At 39.9% G+C, this 15,866-nt stretch overlaps 1 protein-coding gene and 1 long non-coding RNA gene across 5 annotated transcripts in view; both read right to left on the reverse strand.

Annotated features, from left to right (window-relative positions):
• Nucleotides 1-15,866, reverse strand: part of whrna (whirlin a) — a 217,923-nt gene that overhangs the window by 73,537 nt on the left and 128,520 nt on the right. The gene's annotated exons all lie outside the window — the stretch shown is intronic.
• The window catches only part of LOC118493061, a 16,912-nt gene continuing 1,764 nt past the window's right edge, over nt 719-15,866 (reverse strand). The window contains exons 2-4 of the long non-coding RNA XR_004895006.1: nt 15,030-15,039; nt 8,700-8,702; nt 719-833 (exon numbers count right to left, since the gene is read on the reverse strand). This is a non-coding gene — a long non-coding RNA (uncharacterized LOC118493061). The remainder of the gene's footprint in view (nt 834-8,699; nt 8,703-15,029; nt 15,040-15,866) is intronic.

Consider the following 15,866-nt stretch of genomic DNA (forward strand, 5'->3'; position numbering starts at 1 on the left):
TATACCAGGCTTCACTACCTACACTGAGGACAAAAAGCGGTCTTTGGTGTTTTTTGCCCCCAACGTCTCCTCCCAGGCAGCGCGGCAATGGTTATGTTTAGGGTTAAGGTTAGGGTTAGCTGCCTGGAAGGCGCCGTTGGAGGCAAAAAACACCATCGAGCACAAAAAGCTTCCTTTTTTATTAGGGGAAGATAAAAACACAGCATGGCTAGCAGCTAAACATGTCTTCTCCTGCCACAAAATAAGGCAAAATAAGTAGAGAATTGTATAGATTATCATTTTAATTAGTCTTATGTCTACCCACTGCAGCTTTAAATATTCACATGTATTCACTCACATTTCCCTTAAACCGCAAATTAAGAGAACAGAGCCAGTTGAATGGACCTAAAACGACCTGGTTAAACATCTTAAAGCCTAAGCAACAATTAGGTGCTTCACTTTGGTCTTTTAAAGGTCTGTCTGATTATAACTGTATTTACCCTCTGTCTGAAACACTCCATTAAAGATTAAAGATTCCGGTTAAATTAACATGTCTGTTTTTATTTGTCTTCTTTTTAGGGCAGCAATAGCTCTGGTAGCAAAGGGGGATCCACATCAAAAAATATGATTGTATTATTTATTTGAACCTAATATGGTACACATTTAAAAATATACCAAATATTCTATATGCTGTTTAAAATAAAATACAGTATGTTCAAGGGAGGAAAAGAAGTTGTTCTTTTTTACCCGAACATTTCAAAATAATACATTTTAGAGCTATAATTGCAATACCGTGAAACCGTGGTATTTTTGCTGAAGGTTATCATACCGTCACAATCTCATACCGGCCCATGCTTATTTGAGACGGAGGGAAATATGACGTAAATGCATATTTTCAAGATGTTTGTGAGACACTATAAAACTGTGATGAAAAAGTTATTCTTGGTTGGTCTCGAGATTAAAACCCAGTCTGCAAAACCTCATTGTTGAGTCTCTTTTCTGATTCAACAGCATTTCTGCACCGTCACTGCAACCGGGGAATGACTGTAACGGGACTGTAGCAGCGCTTTCTACCTATATACAGTATAGTTGTGACATCACAACTGTACAGAAGTCTTGACGGCTCGTTTAAAGGCACAGTTTCTGAATACGAGCTGTGTACATTTCTGTGTATTGAGCATTTTGATATTTTCACAGTATTCATAAAGCACCTCAACCTGCTTAACAATTCTTTATCATAATATGAAATGTTTATTATCTATGAAGAACATTATGGAGTAATATTTCCTAAACCACCAGTAGTAGTAGATATTATATCAATATCGCGATATGAGACTAGATATCGTCTTAGATTTTGGATATCGTAATATGGCATAAGGCTGGTTTTAAAGGCTGCATTATAGTAAAGTTATGTCATTTTCTGAACATACCAGACCGTTGTAACTGTTCTATTATTTGCCTTTCCCCACTTAGTCATTCTATTCACATTACTGATGATTATTTATCAAAAATCTCATTGTGTAAATATTTTGTGAAAGCACCAATAGTCAACACTATAATATCGTTGCGGTATCAATATAGAGGTATTTGGTCAAAAATATTGTGATATTTGATTTTCTCCATATTGCCCAGCCCTAACTACCAGTATTACTGTTACTTGGCTGTATTATAGTCTCAGTGTGGTTTCACCTTTATATTTGTACACACAGGGAAATAAGATATTGATAAATGTATTTAGAAAACTTTTTTAAAACTGGAGCAAGAACATCTTAATGATGCAACTCTGACAGCAGTGAAGCGCAGTGCAGCGGGACACGCTGACTGAAATCTGAGCCTGACTGACTGATCCTGCCTGAGCATACTAATGATCCAACAAACATCCAGACTACAACAAATTATCCCTCCACCTCAAGCTTATGAGTTAAACTGCATCACAGTGGCATAAAGCTCAGATCAGTGTGAAGAGTCAGACCATGTGTATCAGGCCAGCAGGAACTCTTTCTGCTGGAGGTATTCACGTTTTAACAAAGAATACATGCTGGCAGGAAGATGTTGAAAATAGGGCTGTCAGCATTAACGCGGCAATTGCGATGCGATTAAGGGCAGAGCATAATACGTTAATTTTTTTTAAATCACATTAATCGCATGCCGCCATTTATTAATTTATTAATAAACGTTGTGCCTAATAGGCTACTATTTTGACCCTTTGCCGCACCTTTACTTATCATCAAGCTGCCATACTTCCTCGTAACACATCCTGCTGCTGATCAGTAATTTAATACCTGGCAGTTGCTTTAAACTTTTCTACAACTGTCTACCAGTGTTTAAGAGTGGGTGTTATTGAAACATCTGTGAGTATCTGTTATGCTTTAAAAAACAATGCTCAACAGACTCTGGCTCATATGATGGATTTGTTTTCAACTAGGGCTGTCAAACGATAATTTTTTTTTAATCGTGATTAATCGCATGTTTTATCACATGATCAAAATTCTATTATTTTGCATTTCAGAACCGTCAGGACCGCTACGGGCCTCCACCAGAGTTTCCTCTGGCTTCACTCTTGCACGCACTCATGCTCCACCTCCATGGGCAAGACGGGCCGGTGGTACACCCGACCCTGAGGGACCGGGATCCCACCTCAGCCGGTGCACGCCAGCCCTCACTTTCATTGTGCCACGGGGCGACCCACTGACTCGCGCGCACGTTAGACTCCTTGGTCCGTGTTTCAAGACAGGTCGGGTGGGTTGCCGACATTGCCTTTTTACGTGAGCCGATCCCCGCCCTAGCGACGCGACACGGTTGGGGCACACTGAGTACAGTCCGCCCCGGTTGACAGTCGCACCGGGAGCAGGGGGCCCGCCCCTCCCCGCGGGGAGAGAGGGCGCAGCGAGGGTTATTGAGGTAAAAGTCACATCAAATCCGCCTTGGTTGTTCACACTGCGGCCGCATTGAAAAAAATCAGATCTGGGTCTGATTCAGGACCACATATGGAAGTGGCCTGAATCTGTTTTGAAAAGATTCATGTTTAGGAGGCCCCTTTGAATAAACAATTTACTAATTTCATATGGAACAACAGACATCCTAGACTCCGCCTTTCACTTCTATATTTACCATATGATAGAGGGGGGCTTAAGTGTCCTAACTTGCAGTGGTACTATTGGGCTGCACAACTTAAAACTAGGGCTGTCAAACGATTTTTTTTTTTTTAAATCGCGATTAATCGCTGAATTTCTATAGTTAATCGCGATTAATCGCATCTTTTATCACGATTAAAATTCTATTATTTTGCATTTCAGAACAGTTTTTAAGTACATATTAACAATCGAAAGCAATTTTTACCAGTGTGGTATCTGTCATTATTGCACAATTCTTCCAAGTACCTAACTAAAAAACTAAAAATCCCTATCCTTACTAGAGTCAATATAGTGTTTAGTAACTCCTAAATAATGTTGATTACTCACTGACGTCCAGTGATCACCGGTTAATGAGACAGCGTTTGCAGCACCTTGCAGCTGTTCCACTGTGGCTGCTTTCTCCGTGTCCTACAGGCTGTGTGTCCGTGAAAACTACTGTCCACCTCGACGGCAGAACATGCCAACCGTAGTACGTCTTTAACACGCGAGTCCTCTACGATGCTGACAGGTCTGCAGTTAGTTGCCACCCGTTTCGCAAGAGCTGTAGTAATTTTTGGGGTTTTGGTTTCATCCACAGGTCGGCAAGTAGCATGCTATGCTAGCGGGTAGCATCACGTTAACTGTACTACTATGCTTAGCTCCGTAGGTGGTAGCTCAAGCTTGACGTGCTTCGGTGATATTTTAATTCGGCTTTATACAATGCGCATATGGCTTTCGACTTGTCTACGAGAAAATAAAAAGCTCCATTCAGGATTTCATTGCTGCTGTCTTTCTCCATCATGCCTGCAGCCTGCAGCAGGAGGATGATAATTTTTTTTTTTTTTTTTTTTTTTTTTAAGTCTAATGGTTGCTTTATTGAATTCCCAAAGCTGCATCACCAACAGAACTATAGCGACATAGAATTTGGAAAGTGCAGAAAGGTAAACGATTTGTGCACAGCCTAGACATACATCCCCCTGCACGACTGCAGCAGGAGGATGTGTTATGAGGAAGTGGCAGCTTGATAATAAGTAATGGTGCTGCAAAGGGTCAAAATAGTAGCTTGTTAGGCACGACGCAAAGCCGAGTGAAGTGTAGTAAATGTGATAAATGTATGGTATGAACATACACATATGACATCCATGTGAATGATGAAGACGTGCAAGGAAGCTCAAATCCAGAGAGTAAATGTCAGACTGAAACTACTGTAATATAAATGGCTGATGCGAACTTACATAACTCCCACCACGTTACACAAATATAATGAAAATATCCCCGACATGTGTTAAATGTATTACATTTAAAGGCACTCTATACCATTGCATTTGGGAATGTGAACATATGATGAAATTTAGGAAGGATGTGAAATGCATGATAGATAAAATCCTAAATATCAGTATACCAATTTCTGCAAAATTATTTATATTACATTTATACCCTCTAAACATGCCACTGAAAAGTAAGGAATATGCATTCACAGACATGTGTCTATTACAAGCAAAACGTCTTATTGCTTTACAATGGAAGAACATAAAGGCGCCAAGTAGGTAAGTAGGTAACTAGCTGAAAGAAATGGCAATAAGTTTGTCTATGGAAAAGATAACTTATATTGTAAAAGGTAAATATAGGAGGTTTGAGGAAACCAATTTTCCTTGGATGTTAAAGACTTGCGGTGTGAAAGTAACCATAGTCTTGTTATAGTGTATTAGCATTTTTATTAAAGGGTTTTTATTATTCATTATTATTCATCAAATTAAGTGTCTGCAATTAATTTTTTTATGCAAGCCTCAACCAAAAATGTCTCATTAAATTTCGGATTATCAAAATAATTGACAAATTACTTTCTGCGGAGCAGCCAATTTATTAGCCAATTAATCATTTCAGCAATAGATAACTTTTCTTAAAGTAAGACCAACATCATGATTAAAAGAAATCTAAAAACAAAAAATAACTGTCAATATTGGCATATCTGAAGATATATAGTGCGTGATTTTGAGCGCATGATTGTGAATGCCTCACAGGAAGGTCAGTGCATTTACACCCCTACATTTTTGTCTGCATATCAGACAACATTATGCAAACAATACTAAATTGTATATAGGCTTTGAAATTAGATAAATTAAGATATTTTTTAAAGACTAGCAGACACCCAGATATACAGCCTGTAGTTCATATACTATACTATTCTTTCTCTTTGGATTGTTTATGGAGACCTGTCTCCCAAAAGTTTTCTTGAAATGAGTACAAAGTCAGATTCCCTTTTACCACTGGCCAAAAAACCACTTACAGTACACCCACAAACATCTGGCTTTTGCCTGCTGTGGAAAATTTACAATTGGCATTCACTCCCAGGACAAATGACTCTGCAGTAGGCACAGGCAGTGCCGGAAATGGGCCGGAATTTACCGGTAATGAGTACCGGGACTTCTGATTTGTGTCCGCATGAGTACAGTTACTTCTTACTGAGTACCGCCACGTCCTGCGGTGAGTAGGTACTCACCCCTAAACACCTGCATTACTGCGTCTCTCACATAGCAGCTTAAGGCTGAGAAAACAGAGCTGAAAATGTCCTTGGTAACATGGATAATTGTATTTAATAAACATTTTTGCAACCCTGATCGCTGGGCCACTGTGCCAAGGCCCGATACAGGAGGACACCTGTGATCCAGTGCGCAGCCTACGCCATGATCCGTCTGCCCCAACAGTCACCTAATTCCGAACTCCAGACCAGAAAGCCGTGGCGTTATATGGCGAGTGCAGCCAAGGCAACGGTTTGCGCTCCAAACCACTTTCCATTAATCTTCTACACCCCTGCACCACTTATGCATTAATTAAGAAGCTATACTCTTTTAATGTCTGTCTTAATCGGTTGAATGTTTTCATACACAAGGAGCTTTACACTCAATCTTATCACAGCTGAATATGTCCTCACTGTTAGAGCCTACAGCATCATGATTTGGGTGGTCATTTACATTTTAAAAGGTTGTAATTCTAGTTCTTCAAGTAAATTTTTGCACACCACAGTCAACTGTAATCAAATAAAACTATAATAATAATAATAATAATAATAATAATAATAATAATAATAATAATTAAAGCTGCAAGCAGAACGGGCCCTCGCCTTCTTGCAGTCGGGGGTACTGGCAGACGCCACATCACATGTAGACCACACATTCTAAGTTTCATGTAAATCGGAATAACTTTTGCCAAGATACAACCATTCATGTTTTAACAGCCTCCTACAGGAAGTTGTTCCTCCATAACTTGCGCATTGTTTTAGCTATCAGAATTCTTTTGATAAATTTTAGTCAGGAGGCTCCACCGAGTCTATATCCAAGTTTTCATGCATATTGGACTCACGGCCCAGGAGGAGTTAGACAAAGTATGTTTCCCATATATCGCGATGTGGCTAACTAATAAAAAAAATCGAAAAGCGCCATCTAATGGCCGATTCACTCTAAATTTGGCATGGAAGCTCAAGCCCCTATGCGGAACAACTGTGTCATGTTTGGTGTCAATCGGAATAAATCTTGGTAAGATACGCAACTTCCTGTTTCGACAGCCCCCTACAGGAAGTTGATCCTCTGTAACTTGCGCATTGTTTTAGCTATTAAAATTCTTTTGATACCTTTTTGTCACGAGGGTCCTCCGAATCTATATGCCAGTTTTCGTGCCGATCGGACTCACGCCCCAGGAGTAGTTAGACAGAGTAGGTTTCCCATATATCTATATATATATCTATATATATATATCTATATATATATATCTATATATATATATATCTATATATATATAGATATATATATATAATATTTTGCTGATTAATTAAAAACAATTAAAACAGCGCCATCTAATGGCCGATTGACGCCAGGTTTGGCATAGATGCTAAACCGGCCATGACGAACAACCTTCTCAAGTTTCGGGCAATTGGAATAATTGTTGCCAAGATAATGCAACTTCCTGTTTAGACAGGAAGTTGCTGTAACTTGCGCATTTTTTCAACTATCAAAATTCTCTGGATAACTTTCGTCATGATGGTCAACAGATACTACCTGCAAAGATTCAAGAAGATTGAAATCACGGCCTAGGACGAGTTCGAAAGAATGTAAAACACATGAAAAATGCATAATTAATTAAAAATGTCCGCCTTCCGGTTGGGCGGAGCTAAAGAAGGTAAATGGGAAAGATATCCGCAATGATTAGAGCAATATGGGTATTAAATCTGGTGAAGATCGGAGCAACTATGTCCAAGTTAAGGCCTTCCAGGCATTAGGGGGCGCTATGGAGCCCACTTACAAGTTTGGGCCGAATCGCTGTACAGTCTCGCAAAGCTCCCAGGTGTTTATGTGGGCGCCAATTTTTGTGAGTTTTCGTATATACTGAGGCCGTCAAAAATGTGCCCAAGTGCTAAAACCAATTAGGGGGCGCTATAGAGCAACCATACCACTCCCAAGACTAAATGTGAATTCAGATGAAAGAGTTTACTATTGTGCACATGGCTGCAAAATCTTGAGAGTTTTTGTGCATCCTAAAGTCCTCAAACAAGTGTTCGTAAAATGAAGATTTTTACACGAAAACCAATATTTCGGAAATTATAGAATTTTGTAATTTTTTCTAAAAATAGCACCATGGACTTGAAGATGAGACCTATGTTCCCTCAAAAGTTGGTATATTAACTTATTACTTTTGTCCAATTTAAGGCGCACGTTAGGGGGGTGCTATGGAGCCCCCTGGCAACGCCCGAGCCCAATCACTACAGAACTTTGCAATTTTCACCAGTTGTGACGTGTGCACATTTTTGTGAGTTTTCGTGCATGCTAACCCTCTCAAAAATGCGACGAGGAAATGGTAAAAATAATAATAATAATAATCTTATGAAAAACAATAGGTTCCTTCGCACTTTCAGTGCAAGGCACCGTTGGGCCTTGCACTTTCGTGCTCGGGCCCTAATAATAATAATAATGTAATTTCCCACAAAATAATGGCTAGTGAAAATGCTGCTTCACTAACTTTGAAAAACTTCAGTGGCTGGTGAGCAAAAAAGTTAATATCATGCCCTGAATGTATGTAATGAAATGCATACAAAAACACATTTCAAGTGATATATTACCAAGACGCGTATAAATATAAATATATCCAAAACACATGCAATGATCATGTCAAGCAACTGCTGAATTAGAGCACCTTTTTTGGTCCGATTCAGGCACTGGGCGCAGGTAATTATCAGCTCCGGCTCAGATAGTGGCAGTGGTGGAAACAGGACACCCGAGTAGGTGCACTCATTTTTAAAGTGTGTGGTGGAGGGAATGAGAGAGTGACATGAATGCCGAGCGATCGGTCTGAGCAGAGGAGAGTTTAAGTGTATAGAGCAGCTATTTTTTAGCAGGTTTACCGGTGTTTAAAAAAAACTGCTTATGAGAAAAAAATATTTCCTCCCCACAAAGGAGGAGACAGTTAAAGAAACAGTGGCTTCACATTAAATTGATCTGTGAGTGAGGCAGCACTGGCCTGACAACTCAAGTTCATATCAAAGGTCAAATGACTGTGAAGAAAGTCTGGATTTGAGCTCATTTTGATGTTATAAGCATTGCTAAAACCTTACAGGACCCTCTACCAACTTCTGAACTACCATTTTAGTAGTGTAGACCTCATCTAATAAAATCACAGACGTGTATGCTGATCGCCTACTTTTTTGGATTACTTAAAGCTGTGGCAAAGACAGTCAGAACATAATCTTAAATTTCTGTGGGTTGTTTTTCTATTACTGGCTACTGGAACTGTACACCTTTATAAAACAACAAAACTTCCAAGAATATTAAGAATAATAACAGCTGACGGAACATATTTCACCAAAGATAGTTTTGGTTTATTCGGTGGAGAAGTAGATCTACAAAAACATGTATGCAAACAGAACAACGAGGACACAGCAACAGTAGAACTGATAACTTGGGGATAAGAAAATGAATGTTTATGTTAGATCTACTGTTTTTAAAATCTATTGTACGCAGAATAAATTACACAAGATCTGTGAGCTGCTTGCTGGCGGAGCCTGAGGCTCTAGATGTTTTACTGAACCAAACTGTCTCTTACCTGTTTACCTGCCAAATCGCCTATTTGTTCCAGTAAAATCAGTTTTTTCGGTTCTATATAGTAGTTTAAACAAAAGGCGAGTCTGCAGGACAAAGACCCGTTACGATCTGCTGAACTGTGAGCTCAGGGCTGCTGAAAGCTCAGTTCTGACAAACTATTGTACAAAAAATATTTCAAGGCTTCCGTCCGAAAGAGCGAATCACAACATAGACTGTAAAAACAACACAGTGAAGGGATAGCGATTTGTAACACCAATGTGGGTTAATCATGACCAGTCAGTTTAATCTCATTCAGGAAGAAATGCCAGCTGTCTGGAAAACATGTGTTGAGGTTTATTTAGGCCATGAAAATCAATTTGGAGTCCCGCATGGGTGCACTACTTCCTGTAACAGTTGTGGTTATTTGTGTTTGTGTTTTCTGTCCGTGCTCTTCTGACTGGTTTCGAAGTAGGCATATTTGTGTTTTGTTTCCAAAGATATACTCATGTGCATATTTTAAGTACCGTAAATGTTTCCTCCAAGTTGAACATAAAGAAACGTGTTACCACAGAGCACTGTCCAAAAATAGTAGAAACGTCCACAGAGGAGAGATATGGAAGGAAGGAAGCATTTGTTCCATCCGTGGTATTGGGTATTGGTTATTGCCACGTGAGACGTGGCAAACATAACCTTCAGAGCACAGCTACCGACAGTCAATCCACAGAAAATGTGCAGTTTGCATTTATTAAATGCACCTTGTCAAAATCCACAGAGCTTTTTCATTTTGTCTCTGTTCCATTTGTATGACAGAGCGGTTGCTGTGGCTTTGTAGTCTGTGCCAACAGATATGATACAATTACTAGCATTTGGCTCAGTGGGGCCATTGATAATGTGAAGAGAGCCCTGCAGGAGCCACATCACAGAGAAACAGATGGGCTGTATTCATGCTCGCTCCCTTAGCCTGACTCCTAATGTGACAGAACATCTGAGGGTGTATTCATATCACTCAGAGCAGGTGTGAGTGTGTGTGTGTGTGTGTGTGTGTGTGTGTGTGTGTGTGTGTGTGTGCGCGCAGTTGAGAGAATATAAAAGAAACAAAACGTTTCATAAAAATCTCGCAGATTCCGTATTTCTTATCAACGTATCAATTAAAGCTTTCATATTCCTTGTGTCCTTCACTTTCAAAAAATACATCACATCCCCCATTGTTGTTTTAAACCAACAGTCACGGCTGTCACACACCTAAACCACGCCCACGTCCGCTGCTGTTCAGACACAAACATGACTTACTTTACCTAGTCTATATCCACGACCTTCCACTTCCGGGATTGCTCCGTTGCCCACGGAAATTCCAAATGTTGGCATTCTAAACTCCAGTAGATTTCTGAGGACTATGGTTAACTGCTCCTCAGATCTCTGCAGGGTAAATCCAGACAGCTAGCTAGACTATCTGTCCAATCGGAGTTTTCTGTTGCACGACTAAAACAACCTTTGAACATACACATTCCGGCAAAACAAGTTTCTTACCGAGGCTATTTTGCAGCGGCACCTGCAGTGGCTCTGTCCGGCACTTAGCGCCGCCCATGACGATAGCTAAGCTTAATAAGCTTAACAAGATGGATTTCCGTGTGTGATATCGCGAGGATCCAGCTGCCGTGCAAGGTAAGCACTGAATGCCTAGTTGTAGAGAAAGTCGATAGTAGGTGAGACTGACTAATGAGGCTCTCATCATTCGCACTGTGTCTTTAAACACCTAATGCGTGGTGCTTACTTTTAAACCTAGGTATTAAACCAAAATGAGTGCGTATATGCAAGGTTTTTAAAATGCGGGAAAACCTGCTAAAAAGGTGATAGACTCCTTTTCCTTTTTGCCAGTAGATGAGTATGCCTTTCTGTTTATATCTTGGTGTGTCAGGATCATATCACTGCCGATTGGAGCTGGAGCCCATAAATACCCATGAGTACTGCAGAGCCATTTGTCCCGTGAATGAATACCGATTGTAACCTTTAACCTGAAAAAAAAAAGCTGGATGTTAGTTGTTTTTTTGTTTAGTGGGAAAGGGGCTTTAGAGCTAAAAAAAAATACTGTTTAATGACCTAGCAATGCAGTGAGTGTTAGCTGATGACCATCAAGCATACAGTGTGAACAGTGTGAAGTTGTAACCCAGGTTAAAAACAACTTTTGAACGTACATTTTCTGATGGGGGCAGCAATTTGTCTTTTTCCTTCTTCTCCTTTTTTAGTAGGGCTCTTTCAGTTTTTGTTTCTTTATTTGTTAAGTTTAAAAAGAATGAAACAGTGGCCGGGTTGGCTCAGTGGGTGGAGCAGACGCACATATAATTAGAGGTTTATGCCTCGACGCAGAGGTCCAGGGTTCGAGTCCGACCTGTGGCGATTTCCTGCATGTCTTCCCCCTCTCTCTCCCCTTTCTCACCTTTCTCCTGTCAAATTAAAGGCAGAAAAGCCCAAAAATATAATCTTTCAAAAAAAACAATGACACATTGGTAAACAAAATCCCACTACAAAAGATCTGCCTCGCTGGGTTAAATAAAGGCTTACTTCTTGCTTAGAATTGAAGAGTAAAACAAAACTAGAATAAGAATCATTAAACCGCAAAAGTGAGAAGAAAAAAAAATTAAAAGCAGAGAGTGGGCGAACAGGCATGCTTTTTATGTGAAGAGCAGCAGTTGTTATTTACCCCTCAGTGTTCCCTGGCGACTTGGGAAAATGAGGAAGCCCAGGTGCCTGTCAACAAGCCAGACTTTGATCAATGGGCCTCTGGGTAGCAATCACACTTCTCAGTTGACTGTGTGGTCTGCAGTCCGTGCAATTTTTATTTGAATCTCATGTTTATTAAATCCGGAAACAACGCACTGCCTTCTCTTTTCTCCCAGCACAGCAGGGTTTTTCTACTAGTGTGGGCACAGTCGCCCATCTATAATAAGTAGAAATAAATGGCTTGCTTTGCCTTTAAAGTGCTTTCCAGCTGTGCAGCCTCTATTATGTAGCCTATTTCCATTTCACACAGCAGATACATGGACAGAGTTTCTACTGTTCGTGTACCTGCGGCTTGGATGTACTACTGAAATTAGATAGAGGTACTGTGAGGATGTTTTTATAGTGTGAATATTAGTTTATGAGTTGTTGATTCCACAAGGTCAAGCAGATGCCTGTTGCGTGGTGTTACATAGTTTTCAGCTGATGTCAGCTAGTTGCTAATGGCAGTCCTTAGCAGTGTTGTTCTTTTTATTCTTTACCAAGCTGCCAGGTTACTGCCATGTTTATATTTAGCTACAGTATAACAGCTTACTGTATGTAGCATGGATGTTATTATGTGCTTTGTTTTATATTCCTGCCTGTTTACTATTAAACACTCATGACAAATGCATAATTTACATACTTGTATTTGTACATGTTCTCTTCTATGTGCTAGTCTCTTCTTCTGTACAGTATGTACTGGGAATCAAAGCATGCCAAAAGAAAATACGTTGAAACCCTGCATGATGCCTGCTTGTTTACTGTACGCGTTAGTTACATTATTTTTGTATCATTTCACAATGAAACACCCGATTTTAGAAAAATCTGTACAGCAGCAGCACAGAGTTGAGAAAAGTTCCCCTCAAGGGAGAATAAATTCTCCTCTGCTACTTTTCAGTCTAAGTTGTGCTTATCAGCAGCTATTTGGCCTGGTTTTACCAATTCTACCTGGTTCTACTCATTTACTGTAAAAACTAATTATGTATTTCTGTGTGATCTTGTGATATTGCAAGAGTCCACCCAGCTACCATGCAAGGCAACAGGTACACGACTCCAAATAATTGATCATTTTACTTTGTATTTGCTGGATGATTAGAAGCATCATTTTTCAAAAATTATTGTGTCAAAGTGTTGAAACGAGAGTAGCACAAAGCGTAAATGGCTTTCCAGACGACTGATGGATACAAATATACATTTTGAACCCAGTCATATATGGGAGAGGATGGGGAAATATATTACCTTTTGCATTTATTGTTTCCTAGTTGTTCAAGAGCATGGTACTTTTAATTTTATCCTGTAGTTTTAGATTGGATTACCAACTACTTCTTTTGGTGGGAGCTCAGAAATGCAACTCTGGTAAATGTCTTCATTAAAAAGAGTATGTGGATACCTCAGTCCTCACCAGAAATGACCTGGGGAAGCGTCATTTCGCAGACACTCAATGCCATTTATGGAGAAATGCTCTTTTGAAGATTACTTTAATGGTATTTCTGCTTTATTAGACCGCTCACAGTGAAAACAGGCGGAAAAGAAGGACAAGAGGAAATGTATCAAAGCAACAAAAGAATCCAGGTCAATTTCAAACCTATAATGGCAGAGCCACTACGATAGCTCAAAAATTGCTATTTTAGATTGTATTTTATACTCTTTTTTTCTTTTTCTATGAACTGGAAGTAAAGTGAATCAAACTGAATTTTGCCCTGACCCTTTTTTAGTGGCTTAACATGCTGGCTGTGTTTGGAAATGCTTTTTGACTGAGTAATAGAGGAGTGAACAACTCAGCATCAAATATGATCAAAGATGATTATTCAGTTCTTTTCATTAGCTGAAAGAGTCCGTTTGTTTTGAATCCCTAAGTGGTATTAATCCATGGTTGCATTGATTTTGTTGTTTAAAACTGCTGCAACATCAAACCTTCATTTTTTTGATTTAAGTATATTGTATTATTGTCAGGTCTGTGTGTGAGCTTTGAATTAATTTATTAGTAATTATTTTTAAGAAGAATACATAAGATTTTAATTCCATGTCAGTATCCTCACTAGTACACTACACGCACTACTAATGGTGAGACCAACCTTCATGAAGCATTGAAGCTTTCCAGTTAATTGGTACACAAAACGATTCATGTCTCGAGGCTTCATGTGCACACAAAACCACCTGTTGGTCTAAGAGTGTAGAACAGGTCGATTACGGATGATGTCATCTGTAATACACTGTATTTTGCGCCATTAAAGGATTGACTGTCAACAAGGAAAAACAAATAATCAATTTCCATGTGTTCCATTTAAATCAACATAGTGTCTATTTTCTGGTATTTTAAAAAGTAAAGTATTTTATGATGTACAACGTAACTGTGTAATTGTCTTGGGAGTATGCATTAAAATGCGTGTAAATCAATCCTTTGGTCATTATTGTATCGTAATATAATAAATGGCAGGTGGGGCAATATTAGTGTTCTAAAACTGGAAAGTAGCAGTGGTTGAACAGGGCAGAGGGCAGTTAATGTGCTTGTTTAAGAAAAGATAAAGTCAGTTTTTTTGGAAACAAACGTAATGCATCTGTAATAATGTTACTATGTACATACATTATTGGGGAAAAAAGTTCCCATTCAGGGGAAGTCCTTCCCTTCCTTGCTGGTTCCATCCAAACAATCACAAATGTTAATAATGTCTCAATAATACCAACCACAAATTCTGATGAATGATGAATGACAAATTCTGAGGGGAAAAATTTCAAGATCCGAACCATTTCATAAACCATTCACTTGGTATGGACGGGCAGCAAGGTTTCGGGCGCCATCAATGACGTCATTGGTCTATAACCTCGATACGAGCTTCACAGAAAACATCCTGGATTTCTTGACACGTGCTCCAAAGACTCGAGACGGCGCGGAACATCGCTAATCGATGACGTGGAGATTTTCAAATCACACAAGGACTGAATTTATACATTGTCAGCAACTAAGGGCGCTTTCACACCTGCCTCCTTTAGTTTGGTTGAATCCAACTACAGTTTGTTTGCAAGTCTGCAAATCTGAGCCACGCACGCACGCACGCACGCACGCACGCGCGCACACACACACACACACACACACACACACACACACACACACACACCTGAACCTTGCCTGCCAAGTGCCTTTTTTGTCCTGATTTGTTTTGTGCTCTTTCAGCAGTATTGCTTTATCATCAGAGAGGATGGAAAATCACCTCTGTGCAAATTGAAAACACTTGGCCTTAATCCATCTACGTGTTTGGCACTCTCTTTATTCAGTTAGATACGGTCCATGTGTATACACTAGCTATGTCCTAATTCAGGGGCTGCAGCCTTCGGAGGCTGCATTCATAGACCGATTGAGTCACACTGGTGCGACGAAGGAGGTCCCATTTCATTTCATTTAGAAGGCTCCTTCAAATGCGGTCCACAAATGCGGCCTCCTTTTACGGAATTCGGAGGACCCAACTGTTGTATCCTTCGCAGCTCCATAATTCCCAACATTCATTTCGGCATTCAATCAGCCGGCCATGCTCAAACAGCCCCGCTGTGAGCTGACTGGAGCTCTGGGTCTCAGAGACAAGAGATGTTCACATGTAGGCTACATGAGTTTGTTTTTTTCTTTCCCTCTCTCTTTGAGACACTTGACCAAATGGTAAAATACAAAGAACAACTTCTGGCTCTATTTCGGTGCTGTAGTTAACGTTTTGATCACTTATCAGCCACAGCTGTCAAGGTTGCTAGGCGACAGGAGCGGCGCTTTGACGCAAACAGGAAATGCTCTGCAGACCAGACCGCCTCATTTCGGAGACTGATCGGTTCAGCCTTTGTGGGATTCGAAGGCTGTGGCTAAGGTAGACTGCAGCACCTGAATTGGGACATAGCTACTGTTTATACGTGTGTTTGGATTTGAGTAAAACAGAAAAAAGTAAGTGAGGCTGAACACATTTATTCC

The sequence above is a fragment of the Sander lucioperca genome, chromosome 14 (genome assembly GCF_008315115.2).
Source record: "Sander lucioperca isolate FBNREF2018 chromosome 14, SLUC_FBN_1.2, whole genome shotgun sequence".
In the NCBI taxonomy this organism is placed as follows: Eukaryota; Metazoa; Chordata; class Actinopteri; order Perciformes; family Percidae; genus Sander; species Sander lucioperca.